The sequence below is a fragment of the Emydura macquarii genome, unplaced genomic scaffold (assembly GCF_026122565.2).
Source record: "Emydura macquarii macquarii isolate MOO-44397 ecotype Brisbane River unplaced genomic scaffold, CSIRO-AGI_Emac_v2 contig_2531, whole genome shotgun sequence".
Classification (NCBI taxonomy): Eukaryota; Metazoa; Chordata; order Testudines; family Chelidae; genus Emydura; species Emydura macquarii.
In genome coordinates this window covers 5078728-5092212 of record NW_027132668.1, presented here as the reverse complement: position 1 = coordinate 5092212, position 13485 = coordinate 5078728, and positions in this window count along the sequence as shown.

Sequence of the window (13485 nt, the reverse complement as noted above, 5' to 3'; positions counted from 1 at the left end):
CCCAGACTTGATGGGGACCACATCCTGAAAGAAGTCATTCCTTAAACCCCCTCTTCTGGCCTTCAGACACCTCCCCAACCTTTCCAAAGCTCATAATTAGAAGCAACAAACCTCCGCACAGACCAGGGCCCACCAACTAAAAGTGGCACCAGACCCTGCCAGAACAGATGCAAAATATGCTGACATACCTCCACTGCTATGATGATCAAACACCCACCACAAGATCCATGAGTCCTATACATACCTATCACAACATATGGTGTATCTCATCCAGTGCACTGAATGTGCCAACAACAGCAATTATGTAGGTGAAAACAGATAATTACTACATTCTTGAATGAACTCACACAAAAATAAAGACAATAAAAGACAAAAACACTGTCATTCATGGGTGAACACTTTTCACAAAGCGATCACTCTATATCTGACCTATCAGTCCTCTTCCTCCAAGGAAGCCTGCACAACATCTTCAAAAGATATACCTGGGAACTTAAATTAATAACTTTGCTACACACTAAAAATCATAAACTGAATAGAGATACTTGGTGTAGCTTATTACAACAATCCACTAACTCCCATTTTTTGTCCTATGACTATAGTGGTGTTAATGGGCCACTTCATCTTGAATGGTCCATTAGAACACGTGTTAACTACTTATGCTAAACAATGTGTTCCACCTTGCATTTAACTGTGAGACTCTGAGTACCTTTCCCAGAACTGTATAGTTAAAAAGCTTGTGTCCTTCACCAAAAGAAGTTGGTTCAATACAAAGATATTACCTCATTCACCTTACCTCACCAAAGCCAATACTTCATCATTGGACCACATTCTGCTTTCATTTATACAGGTGTAAATCTGGAAAGCCACCACTGACTTCAGTGGACTGATTCAGCACTATGCAAAAGTAGCATAAATAAGAGCAGGCTTTAATCCATTGTGTTTAATTTATATCCTACACATCTGCTAAATTATGAGTTCTTAAATGATCTGGTTCTCCAGTTGACATAAACAAAAACCAACATATTTGTCAAGAGGACTGAATGGCTCATTAGATTTGAGATTTCAGATATATGTTTTGTTAGCCTAGAGCATGTGTGACACATTTGAGACAATTGTCTGTCACTTTTTAAAAGTTATACATAGCTGAAAAGCTGGGTTTATAATGGCAATAGTGATGAAGATAAGGGAACCCGCACAGATACTGCCTACCCCAAAGGCAAAAGTTGAAATATAAATGTAACATTCTTCCCTTTGTCTTATAGGATAAAAGGGAAGTGTGTGTGTGCAGTAGGAAAAGTAGCAGCAGGTTGCCCCCTACTGGAAAAACTGAGCCAGTGCTTTTGAACAAGTGACAACAGAAAGTGTGTATGCATGTGCATCAGTGAGCAAAATCCCAACTTTCATATTATCAATACCCACCCAATAGTGGTTGTTTCATGTTACTAATAGTGTTTTTAATTATTTTTATATCCTCTTCTGTTATTATTTTCCCTTATATTATTTGTAATCCAATACTGTAGGTTTCCATATTTGATAACAAGCTTTGAACCTAAAACCACCCAGCTCAGATTGTCTACTTCTGGGAACCATGATTATCTGTTTTACTCAACATCTGGTTATGTAGTAAGTAATATAGCCTTGTGGAGGATTCCTTCTTCTCCCCTGTGACTAATAGGTGCTGAGAATTGCAAAAGGTGCGGTTGATGATTGAGCAACAGGTATTCTTCATTCTGAGTCAAAATTAACACAATGCCCCAGCATGGTGTTGCAGGACACTGCTGTGGGTACTGTGATTATTCAAATGAGAGAAAATAGCACCATACCATTTTTGGTCCTTAAAACTTGGAACACAGAGAAGGAGTTACTTCTCTGTAGTCCTCCTACAGCCCCCAAGTACTCACTGCAGAGCTGAAGAAGAGCTCTGAGTAAGCTCAAAAGCTTGTCTCTCTTACCAACAGAAGCTGGTCCAATACAAGATATTACCTTACCTACTTTGTCTGTCTGGTAACAACAGTGTCACAATGAGATCACAGTATGCCACCTAATGAGCATCATGTACTGTGGCATGACAAGTCCCTTCTGCTGTATGATTTGTGAATAGTATTTCAATAAAATGTAGTCAAGATATTCAGTACGAACCTGTACAGCTTGTGAGTGATTGCAACTACAGTTTATAAACAGTGTGTGGTTTGTGGTGGAACTGATATGAAGTACCACTTGTCCGTAAACTGGCCAGCTAGCATATTTTCAAAAAGTACCTCTAATGGGTTGAACTAGGTCTGGAGCCCCTTGATGGAGACCTCACTGCCCTGCCTCACCTCGCCCCAGAAAAGAACAGAGGAGAAGTCCTCCAGGCAGCCTAGAGAGGCTGCTGGAGCAGCCAGTCAGGGGGTAGGAGGGCTGTATAAAAGGAAGCAGCAGAGGCCGAGCACTTGGTTGGTGCCTGGAGATGGAAGAGGGAAGGCTGGGTTCCTGGCCGGCAGACAGAGCAGCAGGACCATGGACAGCTCAGTGCAGGCAAGACAGCCCAGAAAAGGCTGCTGAAGACCCAGGGGAGTGAAGAAGGAGATCCTGATTGACTGCAGGGCCGAACAAAGACTGGGCCAAGAACCTAGCCAGACCAAGTAAGGGTACTATGATAGACCCTATCGGTCTGGTTAGAGACTCAGCCCAGGGAGGCTTGCCAAAACGACACACTGTGACAGGCCCTGTTGGGTTGTTGTAGAGGGCAGTGTCTTCTGGGAGAAAGCCTTGGCGGGCAGTAAAGACTGTATACCCCAGAAGGTGCTGGCTGTTTGTTCCACCTACAGACCCTGTGTGACTTGGCTGGAGGGCTGAGTAACTAAAGACCCACCAAAGAGACAATGGGCTGGACGAAGGGGGCACTCGTGAGTGGCAGGTGCTAGCTTCATTACAGTACCCTCATTTATTCACCCAGAAATTCTTCTTCTAAAAAATGAGGGGGACCACATTAAGTCTATACACTTAAATGGATTCTACCTATGGCATAACCATGGTGTTGAAATAGCATTAGTCTTCCCTCACTGTCTTCTTGGGACCCACATTCTGGCCTAATGTAGGTCACACACTTTAGAGGAAATAGAGGCACTGGCTTCCACAGCTAGCTAAGTTATGTCTCTGTTTCAGGTTTATTGTACCCTGAAGTACGTAGCCCTTCCATATGAGGTAACAGCGAAAACAGACTTCACTACGCTACTGGAGGTTGATTGTGTTGCTGAGCAAACAGGTACAACCACCAGGAGGAAGGATTTAGCGCGCTCTCATGCTCGTTAGAGGAAACAAGTTGCAAGCCACTAGGTAAGAAGTAGAGATGGACCCACATGAATGGGAATCCTAGATCTGAGCCTCTCTGGACTTTGCATAATTTCAAAGGCGGATATGTACGTTCCTACTCCAGTGTGAATCTTCATTAGGTACCAGGCAGAAGCCAAATTCTGCCTTCAGATTTGGGCACGCAGTTCCCTTGGCAGTCACCAGGAGTTGCACAGGTATATCTAACAACAGAATATGGTTGCTAGAGATTTGGCAGTGCCTTTAGTGTGTTGAAAAATGCATTGTGTTCTCACAGCCCTGATCAAACTTTTCCTGCTAGGCTTTCATCAGACTGCTCTGTTTGAACACACATGCTGGGCCCATGTGCTTTTAAGCTTCCCAGTGTCACTGCAGGCTCCAGGCACCATCTCTGGCTTTTCTGGCATACTTCCTAGGCACAGAGTCTAGTGTCCCTTTTCAGAAGTAAAACCCCACAGCCATGCTGGTCTAGAATCCAAGTTCAATGATGACTCCCCAAGAATCCCAGTAGTTTAAGCATACCCTTTCCTAGAGCTCCATCTTTCTGATCACTGGTTTACAGTTTATCCCTTGAGGGACATGTGGTAGTCAAAGCAAATAGACACAGACTTTGCAGAAGGATTTCTAAAAAGACAATGACACTTTAGTCAGCACAAGAAAAATATATATCTAGGCGAAACACTTACATACCATTCCCTGCCTCAGTTTCCTTACCACTCAAATGTCGTCTGGAATTTTGTTAGAATCCTTTAGGGGGTATCCTTTTCTTCTTGCACATAGCTCCTCCTTTGTAAAATGGAGTGTTCTTTTCTGATCCCAGCAGCCAGTCTGATAACCCTCTACCCAACTAATCAGCTCAATGAATCTGACAGCCAAAAATGTTTCCTTCTTCCTCAGGAAACTTGCCCCTTTGTTCCTCTCCCCAATCTTCCCAGCCTCTGTGATTTAAAAGGACTATGCCAACATCTTAGTCTCTTCATTCTTCCCTGTTTCCACACCTTCCTCTAGAGATCTGAAGAGAGCCGGTTGCAGTTTCCCCATTATTCTGCCACAGCTTGGCCTATATGCTTATTGATAGTCCTTAACTGTCTCATTCAAAGGCAATGTTATTCTACCTGTGTCAGTCCCAGGATATTAGGGCTTGTCTACACTTACAGTGCTGCAGGGGCTGCTGTGAAGTCATAGCGCTTAGTGAAGATGTTACTTCTGCCAAAAGGAGAGCTTCTCCCATTGGCATAGGTACTTCACCTCCCCAAGAAGCAGTATCTATGTCAATGGTACACGCTCTGGGAGTCTGAGTGACGTAGTTATGCCGACCTAACCCCCAGTTTAGACAGTGCTATGTCGACTGGAGGGTTTCTCCCACTTGATATAGCTACTGTCTCTCAGGGAGGTGGAGTACCTATGCCAACAGAAGAAGCTCTCTCATTGGCATAGGTAGTGTGTTCACTAAAATCCACACCCCTGAACGATGTAGTTATACCAACATAAATTGATAGTATAGACCAACCCTTAGAGAGACAAGGTAGGTGAGGTAATATCTTTTATTGGACCCACTTCTGTTGGTGAGAGAGACAAGCCTTTGATCTTACACAGAACTCATCTTCAGATCTGGGGAATTTACGTAGAGTGTCACATGCTAAACAGTCTGTTCCATCTGGCATTTAGCTAAGTAGTTAACACATTTCAAGTGACCATTCCAGGTGAAGTAGCCTGCTTACACACCCCTCCAGTCAAAGGGAGGAAAGGAAATGAGAGGAGGGGAAGCAGCGGGGCTGTGTGTGTGTTGGTGGGTTATAAATTGTTTATAGCAAGCCATAAATCCAGCGTCTCTGTTCAGTTTATGATTTTTAATGTCTAGCAAAGTTATGAATTTAAGATCCCAGGCTCATCTTTTTAAAGTGTTTTGCGGGTTTCCCCCTGAGGATGAGAACTGATAACTCAGATATAGAATGGTCACTTTGTGAAAAGTGTTCACCCATAGGTGATGTGGTGTTTTTGTATTTTATCATTTTCCTATGAGTTCATTAGAGAGCATAGTGATGATCTGGTTTCACCCACATAGTGGTTGGGGCATTTTGTGCACTGGATGAGGTACCCCGCATGTTCTGATAGGCATGTGTAGGATCCATGGATCTTCAAAGGTGTGTTCCAGGAGGTGTTGATCATTGTAGCAGTCGAGGTATGTCTGCAGGTTTTACATGTGTTGTTCTGGTGGGGTCTGGTGTTGCTTTGAATTGTTATTCCTGGTTTGTGCAAGGCTTTCTTGTGATGAGTTTGGGGGGTGTTTGAAGGCCAGAAGTGAGGATTCAGGAAAGATTTATTTCAGGATGGGGTCCCCATTGAGTATGGGCAGTATTTGATGATGGGTTCCAGTGTGGGGTGGTAGGTCACATCTAGGGGTGTGCAGTCAGAGCAGGTTTTAATTTATATTGAAGCAGGTCCTCTCAGTGTATTTGGGTGGCCTGTTCCATGACGTGATCTTCTTCTTTGTTGTAGAGTCCTTGTTCGGTGATGGCGGTTTTGAGCGTGTTAAGGTGTGGATCCTGGACTTTTTCTTCTGAGCATATTCTGTAGTATCTGAGTGCCTAGCTGTTGATAACAGATTTCTTGGTTATTGGGGATTACTGGATCTACAAAAGTAGGTGTGGTGGTCCGAGGGTTTCTTGTATATTGTCTGTAGGGTTCCATTGTTGAATCCAATTATGGTGTCCAAGAAGTTAATGCTACTGTAGCAATGTTCCAGAGAGAGTGTAATGGATGGGTGGTGGTGGTTGAAGTTGCGCTGGAAATTTGAGGGAGTTTAAATCCTCTGTCCAGAGGATGAAAATAGCATTGATGTATCTCAGATATATCGCTGGTTTCATGGTGCATTTGTCCTGTAATTCTTCTTCAAGGTCTCCCATGAAAAAGTTGGAATATGGGGGAGCAATCCTAGTACCCCTAGCTGTACCCATGGTTTGGACCAAGTGTTTGTTGTTGAATGTAAAATTGTAATGGTTGAGGTTGAAATGGATAAGTTTGGCAATGTGTTTGCAGTCAATATGGGAGGGTTGTCCATGGTTTTGTAAATATTTGAGAGACAGCAATGCTGTCATTGTGAAAGATCTTGGTGTAGGGAGGTGACATCCATGATGGCAAGGATGGTGTTCTGAAGGAGGTTGTTAATGTTGAGGAGTTTGTGGAAGAAGTTGTCCTGGAGGAATTTGACCATTTATGGGTGAATGGTTTAAGGATGGCTTCTATGACTGCTGTTATTCCCTTAGTAAGACTACCATGGCCAGATATGATGGGTCTGCCTGGTTTTCCTTGTTTGTGTATCTTGGGGAGCAGGTAGAAGTCCCTGGAAAGGGTTCATGGGGTATGAGTTTCATAGAATTATACGACTGGAAGGGTCCTCAAGAGGTCAAATAATCCAGTCCCCTGCACTTATGGCAAGACTAAGTATTATCTAGACCATCCCTGACAGGTGTCTGTCTAACCTGCTCTCAAAAATCTCTAATGATGGAGATTTCCACAGCCTCCCTAGGCAATTTATTCTAGTGCTTAACTACCCTGACACATTAGGAAGTTTTTCCTGATGTCCAACCTAAACCACACTTGCTGCAATTTAAGCCCATTGTTTCTTGTCAGAGGTTGAGAACAATTTTTCTCCCTCCTCCTCCTTGTAACAACCTTTTATATAATTGAAAACTGTTATCATGTCCCTCTTCGTCTTCTCTTCTCCAGACTACACAAACCCATTTTTTTCAATCTTCCCTCAAGGTCATGTTTTCTAGAAATTTACTCATTTTTGTTGCTCTTCATTGGACGTTCTCCAATTTGTCTCCATCTTTCCTGAAACGTGGCATCCAGAACTGGACACAATACTGGAATTGAGGCCCAATAAGCACGGAGTAGAATGGAAGAATCACTTCTCGTGTCTTGCTTACGACACTCCAGCAAATACATCCCAGAATGATGTTTACTTTTTTTTTGCAACAATGTTACACTGTTGACTCATATTTAGCTTGTGATTCACTATGGCCTCCAGATCCCTTTCTACAGTACTTTTTCCTAGGCAGTCGTTTCCCATTTTGTATGTGTGCAACTGATTTTTCCTTCCTAACTGGAGTACTTTGCATTTGTCCTTACTGAATTTCATCCTATTTACTTCAGACCATTTCTCCAGTTTGTCCAGATCATTTTGAATTTTAATTTTATCCTCCAAAGCACTTGCAACCCCTCCCTGCTTGGTATAATCCGCAAACTTTATAAGTGTACTCTCTATGCCATTATCTAAATGATTGATTCAGATACTGAACAGAACTGATCACGGTGGAACTCCAGTCGCTATGCCTTTCCAGCCTGACTGTGAACCACTGATAACTACTCTCTGGAAATGGTTTTCCAACCAGTTATGCACTCACCTTATAGGTTGTATTTCCCTATTTTGTTTATGAGAAGGTCATGTGAGACAGTATCAAAGGACTTACTAAAGTCAAGATATACCACATCTACCACTTCCCCCCATCCACCAGGCTTGTTATCCTGTCAAAGAAAGCTATCAGGTTTGTTTGACATAATTTTTTCTTTGACAAATCTATTCTGACTGTTACTTATTATCTTCTAGATATTTGCAAATTGATTGCTTAATTATTTTCTCCATTATCTTTCTGGGTACTGAAGTTAAGATGACTGGTCTGTAATTCCCTGGATTGCCCTTATTTTCCTTTTTATAGATGGGTAAATATAATGCCATTTTCCAGTAGTCTGGAATCTCTCCCATGTTCCATGACTTTTTGAAGATAATTGCTAATGGCTCAGATATCTACTCAGTCAGCTCCTTGAGTTATTCTAAGATGTATTTCATCAGGCCCTGGTGACTTGAAGACATCTAACTTGTCTAAATACTTGTTCTTTCCCTATTTTAGCCTCATCTCCTACTTCATTTTCACTGGCATTCACTATGTTAGATGTCCAATTGCTACTAACCTTTTCGGTGAAAACTGAAACAAAAGTCATTTAGCATTTCTGCTATTTCCACATTTTCTGTTATTGTTTCCACCTTCCCTCTTTTTGAGTAACAGGGCTATCCTGCCCCGGTCTTCCTCTTGCTTCTAATGTATCTGTAGAATGTTTTTTGTTACCCTTTATGTCTCTAGCTAATTTAATCTCATTTTGTGCTTTAGACTTCCTAATTTTTGTCCCTTCATACTTGTGCTATTAGTTTGCATTAATCCTTTGTAATTTGTCCTAGTTTACACTTTTTGTAGGACTCTTTTTTGAGTTTCAGATCATTGAAGATCTCCTGATTAAGCCACTGTGGTCTCTTGCCATACTTCCTATCTTTCCTACACAGTGGGATAGTTTGCAGAGTTTTTCTTGGAGTAGTTTGGGGAAGGATTTGATGATATCCTTATTCCTAGGTAAATTGGGGTGTGGAGTCTTTTTTTTTTTTTTTTAAATAACAGATGCTGTAGGAGAGTTGTCCGTTGGCCTCGTTAACATAGTCATCTGTGTGCTGGTTTGATCGCTACATGGTGGTTAGATTTTAGGGACTGTATGGATCCTACATATGCCTATCACAACATGTGTTGCACTTCCTCCAGTGCACTAAATACCCAATAGAAACAATGTGGGTGAAGCCAAGTAATCACTACACTCTCACATGAACTTACACAGGGAAATGATAAAGACAAAAACGCCACCCCACATGTGGGTAAACACTTTTCAAAAAGCAATCACTCTATATTTGACCTATCAGTCTTCCTCAAAGGAAGCCTGCACAACACTTTCAAAAGATGAGCCTGGGAGCTTAAATTCATAACTTTGCTACACACTAAAAACCATGGACTGATTTTTGGGACACTGGATTTTTGGCTTGCTACAACAATCTATAACCCAAACCCACTAACAGCCCCACCCACACCTGTTTCCCCTCCCCCCTTTCCTTTCCTCCCTTTGACTGGAAGGATGTTAACAGATCACTTTACTTTGAATGCTCACTTGAAATGTGTTAGCTACTTAGCTAAATACCAGATGGAACAGACTGTTTAGCATGTGACATTGAGACAGTTTCCCAGACCTGAAGAAGAGCTCTGTGTAAGCTTGTAATAGCTTGTACCTCACCAACAGAAGTTGATCTGATAAAAGGTATTACCTCATCTCACCTTGTCTCTTAGTCAAAGGCAGACATTCAGGCACCCCTCCTGGTTTTCTTAGCAGAAGGAGGGTCTCTGGAAATAAGTTATCTATGAGACCAAGTAAGTAGAAATAACAGTGAGTGGGTAAACTGAGTCACACACTTTTCATAAAAATATGGAAACTTCCCACATCCTTCTCAAGTGTTATTAAATAACGTGTGTTTTTTTGGCCGGTATATGGGAAATCATTTGTGTGTAGCAGCTGCTGGTCAGCTACTAAGTTTTAAGTTAAGTCACAATATGTATCCTTGGCTTCAGATCATTAGTAGTCTGCTTTATGGGCACGTGCCTTGCCTTGCCCTGCCCAGTAAGTCGTTTGCATTTTAAGGGAAAGGCATATGACTCATACTGGGAATTTACTGTTTTCCCTACCTGCTGTTGCACCAGAACATCTTGTCACCAGGATGGAAATGATTGCATTGGCTGCTGGTTTGTGTAGTTATTTTCTCTAAAACAAGTTAATTGAGACACAGATGACATTGAAGTCTGAAACAAGAGATACCCCACTGTACCCATTAAAACTGAATAGCTATGCACCACCTGCACATCAATTCTAATTTACTGTGAGCCTGAAAACTGCCTAGATACTTTTTCATTAGGATTTGTTCATTGATACATTTTTTTCTTAAAGCATGCTTTTTTATTAAAGCAGAGTTTTATTAACTAAGTCTAATTAAATGGCTTATTTTAAAGATATACATGCACAGAGTAGTACCAAATTTTGCAAGCAGTCCCAATGATGTCAATGAGGTTGTTTATGGAGTCAGGTGCTTCTCATTATAAGTAAGGTATGATGAGAGTTGGGTGAATGGACTACAGGATGTGGATTAATTATTAGCCGTTGAGGCCTCAGAGTATTGTGACCAATTCTTGTTGCCACACTTCAGGAAAGATGTGGACAAATTTGGAGAGAGTCCAGAAAAGAGCAACAAAAAAGATAAAAGGCTTAGAAAACTGGACATACAAAGAAAGGTTATAAAACTGGGCATGTTTAGTCTTGAGAAAAGAAGACTGAGAGGGACCTGATGAGTCTTCAGATAATTTGAGGGCTGTTACAAAGAGGATGGTGATAAGTTGTTCTCCCTGTCCACTAAAGGTAGGACAAGAAGTAATGGGCTTAATCTGCAGCACAAGAAGTTTAGGTTAGTGTACTATTTGTAACCTGGGAAGTGGGCGGGTGCAAACCCACCCACTGCTAAAGGCCCCTCCCCCAGCCTAAAGGGAGGAGTCACTGAGCCCGGGATACAACTGATTATGGGGGGCAACTAATGAAAAAAAAACCAGGAAGGAGCGTGAAGTTTACAGGTTTAAACGAAGGGAACCAGAAAGGGACACTGAGCAGAGAACCCCGGACAGCGCCCACTGCCCCCGGAAGGTGTCAAGGGAGCCAGCGGACACTGCCCGGAGGAATTCTGCCTGGATGAGAGAGTGCACAAGGGAACGGAAGCAGGCCCCACAGTTGCAGAGTGCCCCCCTCCCCCCAGGCAACCTCCTCTCCCTGGTCTTGTAGATGGCCATTTCGGCCTGGGCCAGGAGCAGGTTGATGAGGTGGTCCCATGACTTTGTGGGGCCACGGTTGGGGTGTGTGTAGATGAACAGGTGCGCTGAGAAGTGCAGCCAGAACCTCAGCAGGAGGTTCTGGAGGAGCCAGAACAGGGGCTGCAACCTGGCGCACTTGAGGTAGATGTGCGCCAGGGTCTCCCTCACGCTGCAACTGGAGCAGGTGTCAGGGTGAAGGGTGAACCGCACCAAGTACAAGCCCATGCTTAGGGGGACCAACTAAAAGAAGGGGGGACAACTAAAGGGGGGGCATGAGTGCTGGGGGGCAGTAGCACAAGGGCCGGAGCAGCAGGGAAGCAGCTGTGGGAGGGGAGTAGGTTTGAGGCTGGGAAGGCTCAGGGGCAAACTTCCAAAGTCAGGTGGGGGGGGGGCGGGGCAGGAAACAAACTAACACTGGGGCTGGAGCAGGGCAAACAAACTGACCGGAAGGCCAAATCAAGGAGGGTAGCTCAAACAAACCAACACACAGCCAAACAGACAAAAAAAGAACCAACAAACAATCCCCCTGGGGGGGATAGCAAAGGGAAGGAGGGGGCCAGGCAGTAGGGGCAGCTACAGGGAAAGGGGAGCAGAGAAGGGGAAGGGCAGGGGCATCCACAGGCAGGTAGGGTGAGCGCAGGAGGCAGCAGCAGCAGGGAAGGGGCACTCACAGCAGCAACAGCAGAAGCAAGGAGCCAGCCAGAAAGCCCTTCCACAGGTGGTGATTGTAGCAGAGGTGGTGGAGGGGCTACTCACCCACTCGCTCCCTCCCAGCCCACTGGGGAGGGCAGGAGGGCCCCCATGCAGCAGCAGGAGGTGCAGGGGGAGGTCTGGGCCCTGCAGTAGTTGGGGAGCTTCCTGTAACAAGGTGCTGGGCCCAAGGAAGGGTCACGATGCCCCTGCTGGGCAGAACAGGGCCCTACAGGCCAAACTGCCCAGCAACAGAGGGGCGGAGCCAAGGCAGGAAGGGAAACTATAAAAGGCCGGCCTAGGCACTCACTAGGAAGGAAGCTGCTGGCAGACATGTCTTCCTGGAGGTTGTGGTCTACACCTGATCCAGACCCTGCAGCTGTTAGGAGCAACCGCCCCACCAAGCGAAGCATCCAAAACCTGCCCGGATTGCTGGGTCTGAGTAGCTGGAGGGGGTTGCCCAAGGCTCCTGGGTGGGAAATACTCCCTGAGGCTGGCCCTAACCTGGAGGAGCTGCCTGATGCTGGGGACCCTCTGGAGCTGACTGAACCTGGTGAACTGGAGGAACCCCTGGGACCTGGAGGAGCTGCCCTCCGCAGATGAGCTGGAGGAATTTCCAGACCTGCTGCTGATTGACAGTGAGGGACTTGTGGGTCTGCTGCTTGCCTTCTACCCCAGGGACCTGGAAGGAGACTGCTACCTACCGGTACCCAGGGGCAGCCAACTAGCAAGAGGCTGAGTCAGGGGTGAAACCCCATCAGAGTGTTGAGGCTGGAGCCCCGCTGATTCAGTGGCAAATGGCTTTGCTGCTGAGAGGGCCCTGGGCTGGGATGCAGTGGAGTCGGGTGGGCCTGTGTCCCCCTTCCCTAACCACCCCGGGAGGGAGTGCTACCCTCTGCAGTTGGGAGACAGAGGATCCTGAGCTCTACTGGCCCCACCTGCCTGCAAGGCTGGAGGCCTCAGACTATTTTACTAGCCCTGCCTGTGGGAAGGCCGGGGGCTGCTGACTGCCCAACTAGCCCTGCCCGGCTTGTGGGCCGGGGGCTGTATACTGCTTGCCTGCCCCACCCTGCCTGATGGCTGGGGGCACCAGACTGCTTGCTAGCCCGCCCTGCTGGGGTCTGGGGTTAAAGACTTGTAAATGGGCATTGGTTATTCCCCTAAAGGAAGGCGCTGTGGCCTTCCTTGGAGCCTGGCCGGACCGTGCCACCAGCATACATTAGATATGAGGCAAAGCTTCCTAACTACAAGGGTAGCTAAACTCTGGAATAGGCTTTCCAGATTCCAGGAACTGTATGGATCTCACATATGCCTGTCACGTGTGGGGTACCTCCTCCATCACCATCACTAGAGGCTTTTAAGAACAGGTTGGACAAACCATCTGTCAAGGATGGTCTGGGTTTACTTGGTCCGTTAATGCAGGGGGCTGGACTTGATGACTTCTCAAGGTCCCTTCCAGCCCTACATTTCTATGATTAGAGATCTTGAATTGGGGTAGGATGTGATCTATATTTAAACGCAAACTGCATCCATACAGTCATATCAAACGACAATAAAAAAGTAAGTCTAGTGGTGTTTCAAGCTTAGCACAGAGGCAATGGTGATGTTTACAGTCTATCAGGTGTATGGGGACAGTTTTCCAAATAAAGGCCTTTTATATCAAAAGGAAAGTATAATTTGCCTAAATTCAGATAATGGCTTCATTTCAAAAGAAAGAAATGTACTCCTGAATCATTTTTCTCAAATCAGTGTGGACTAC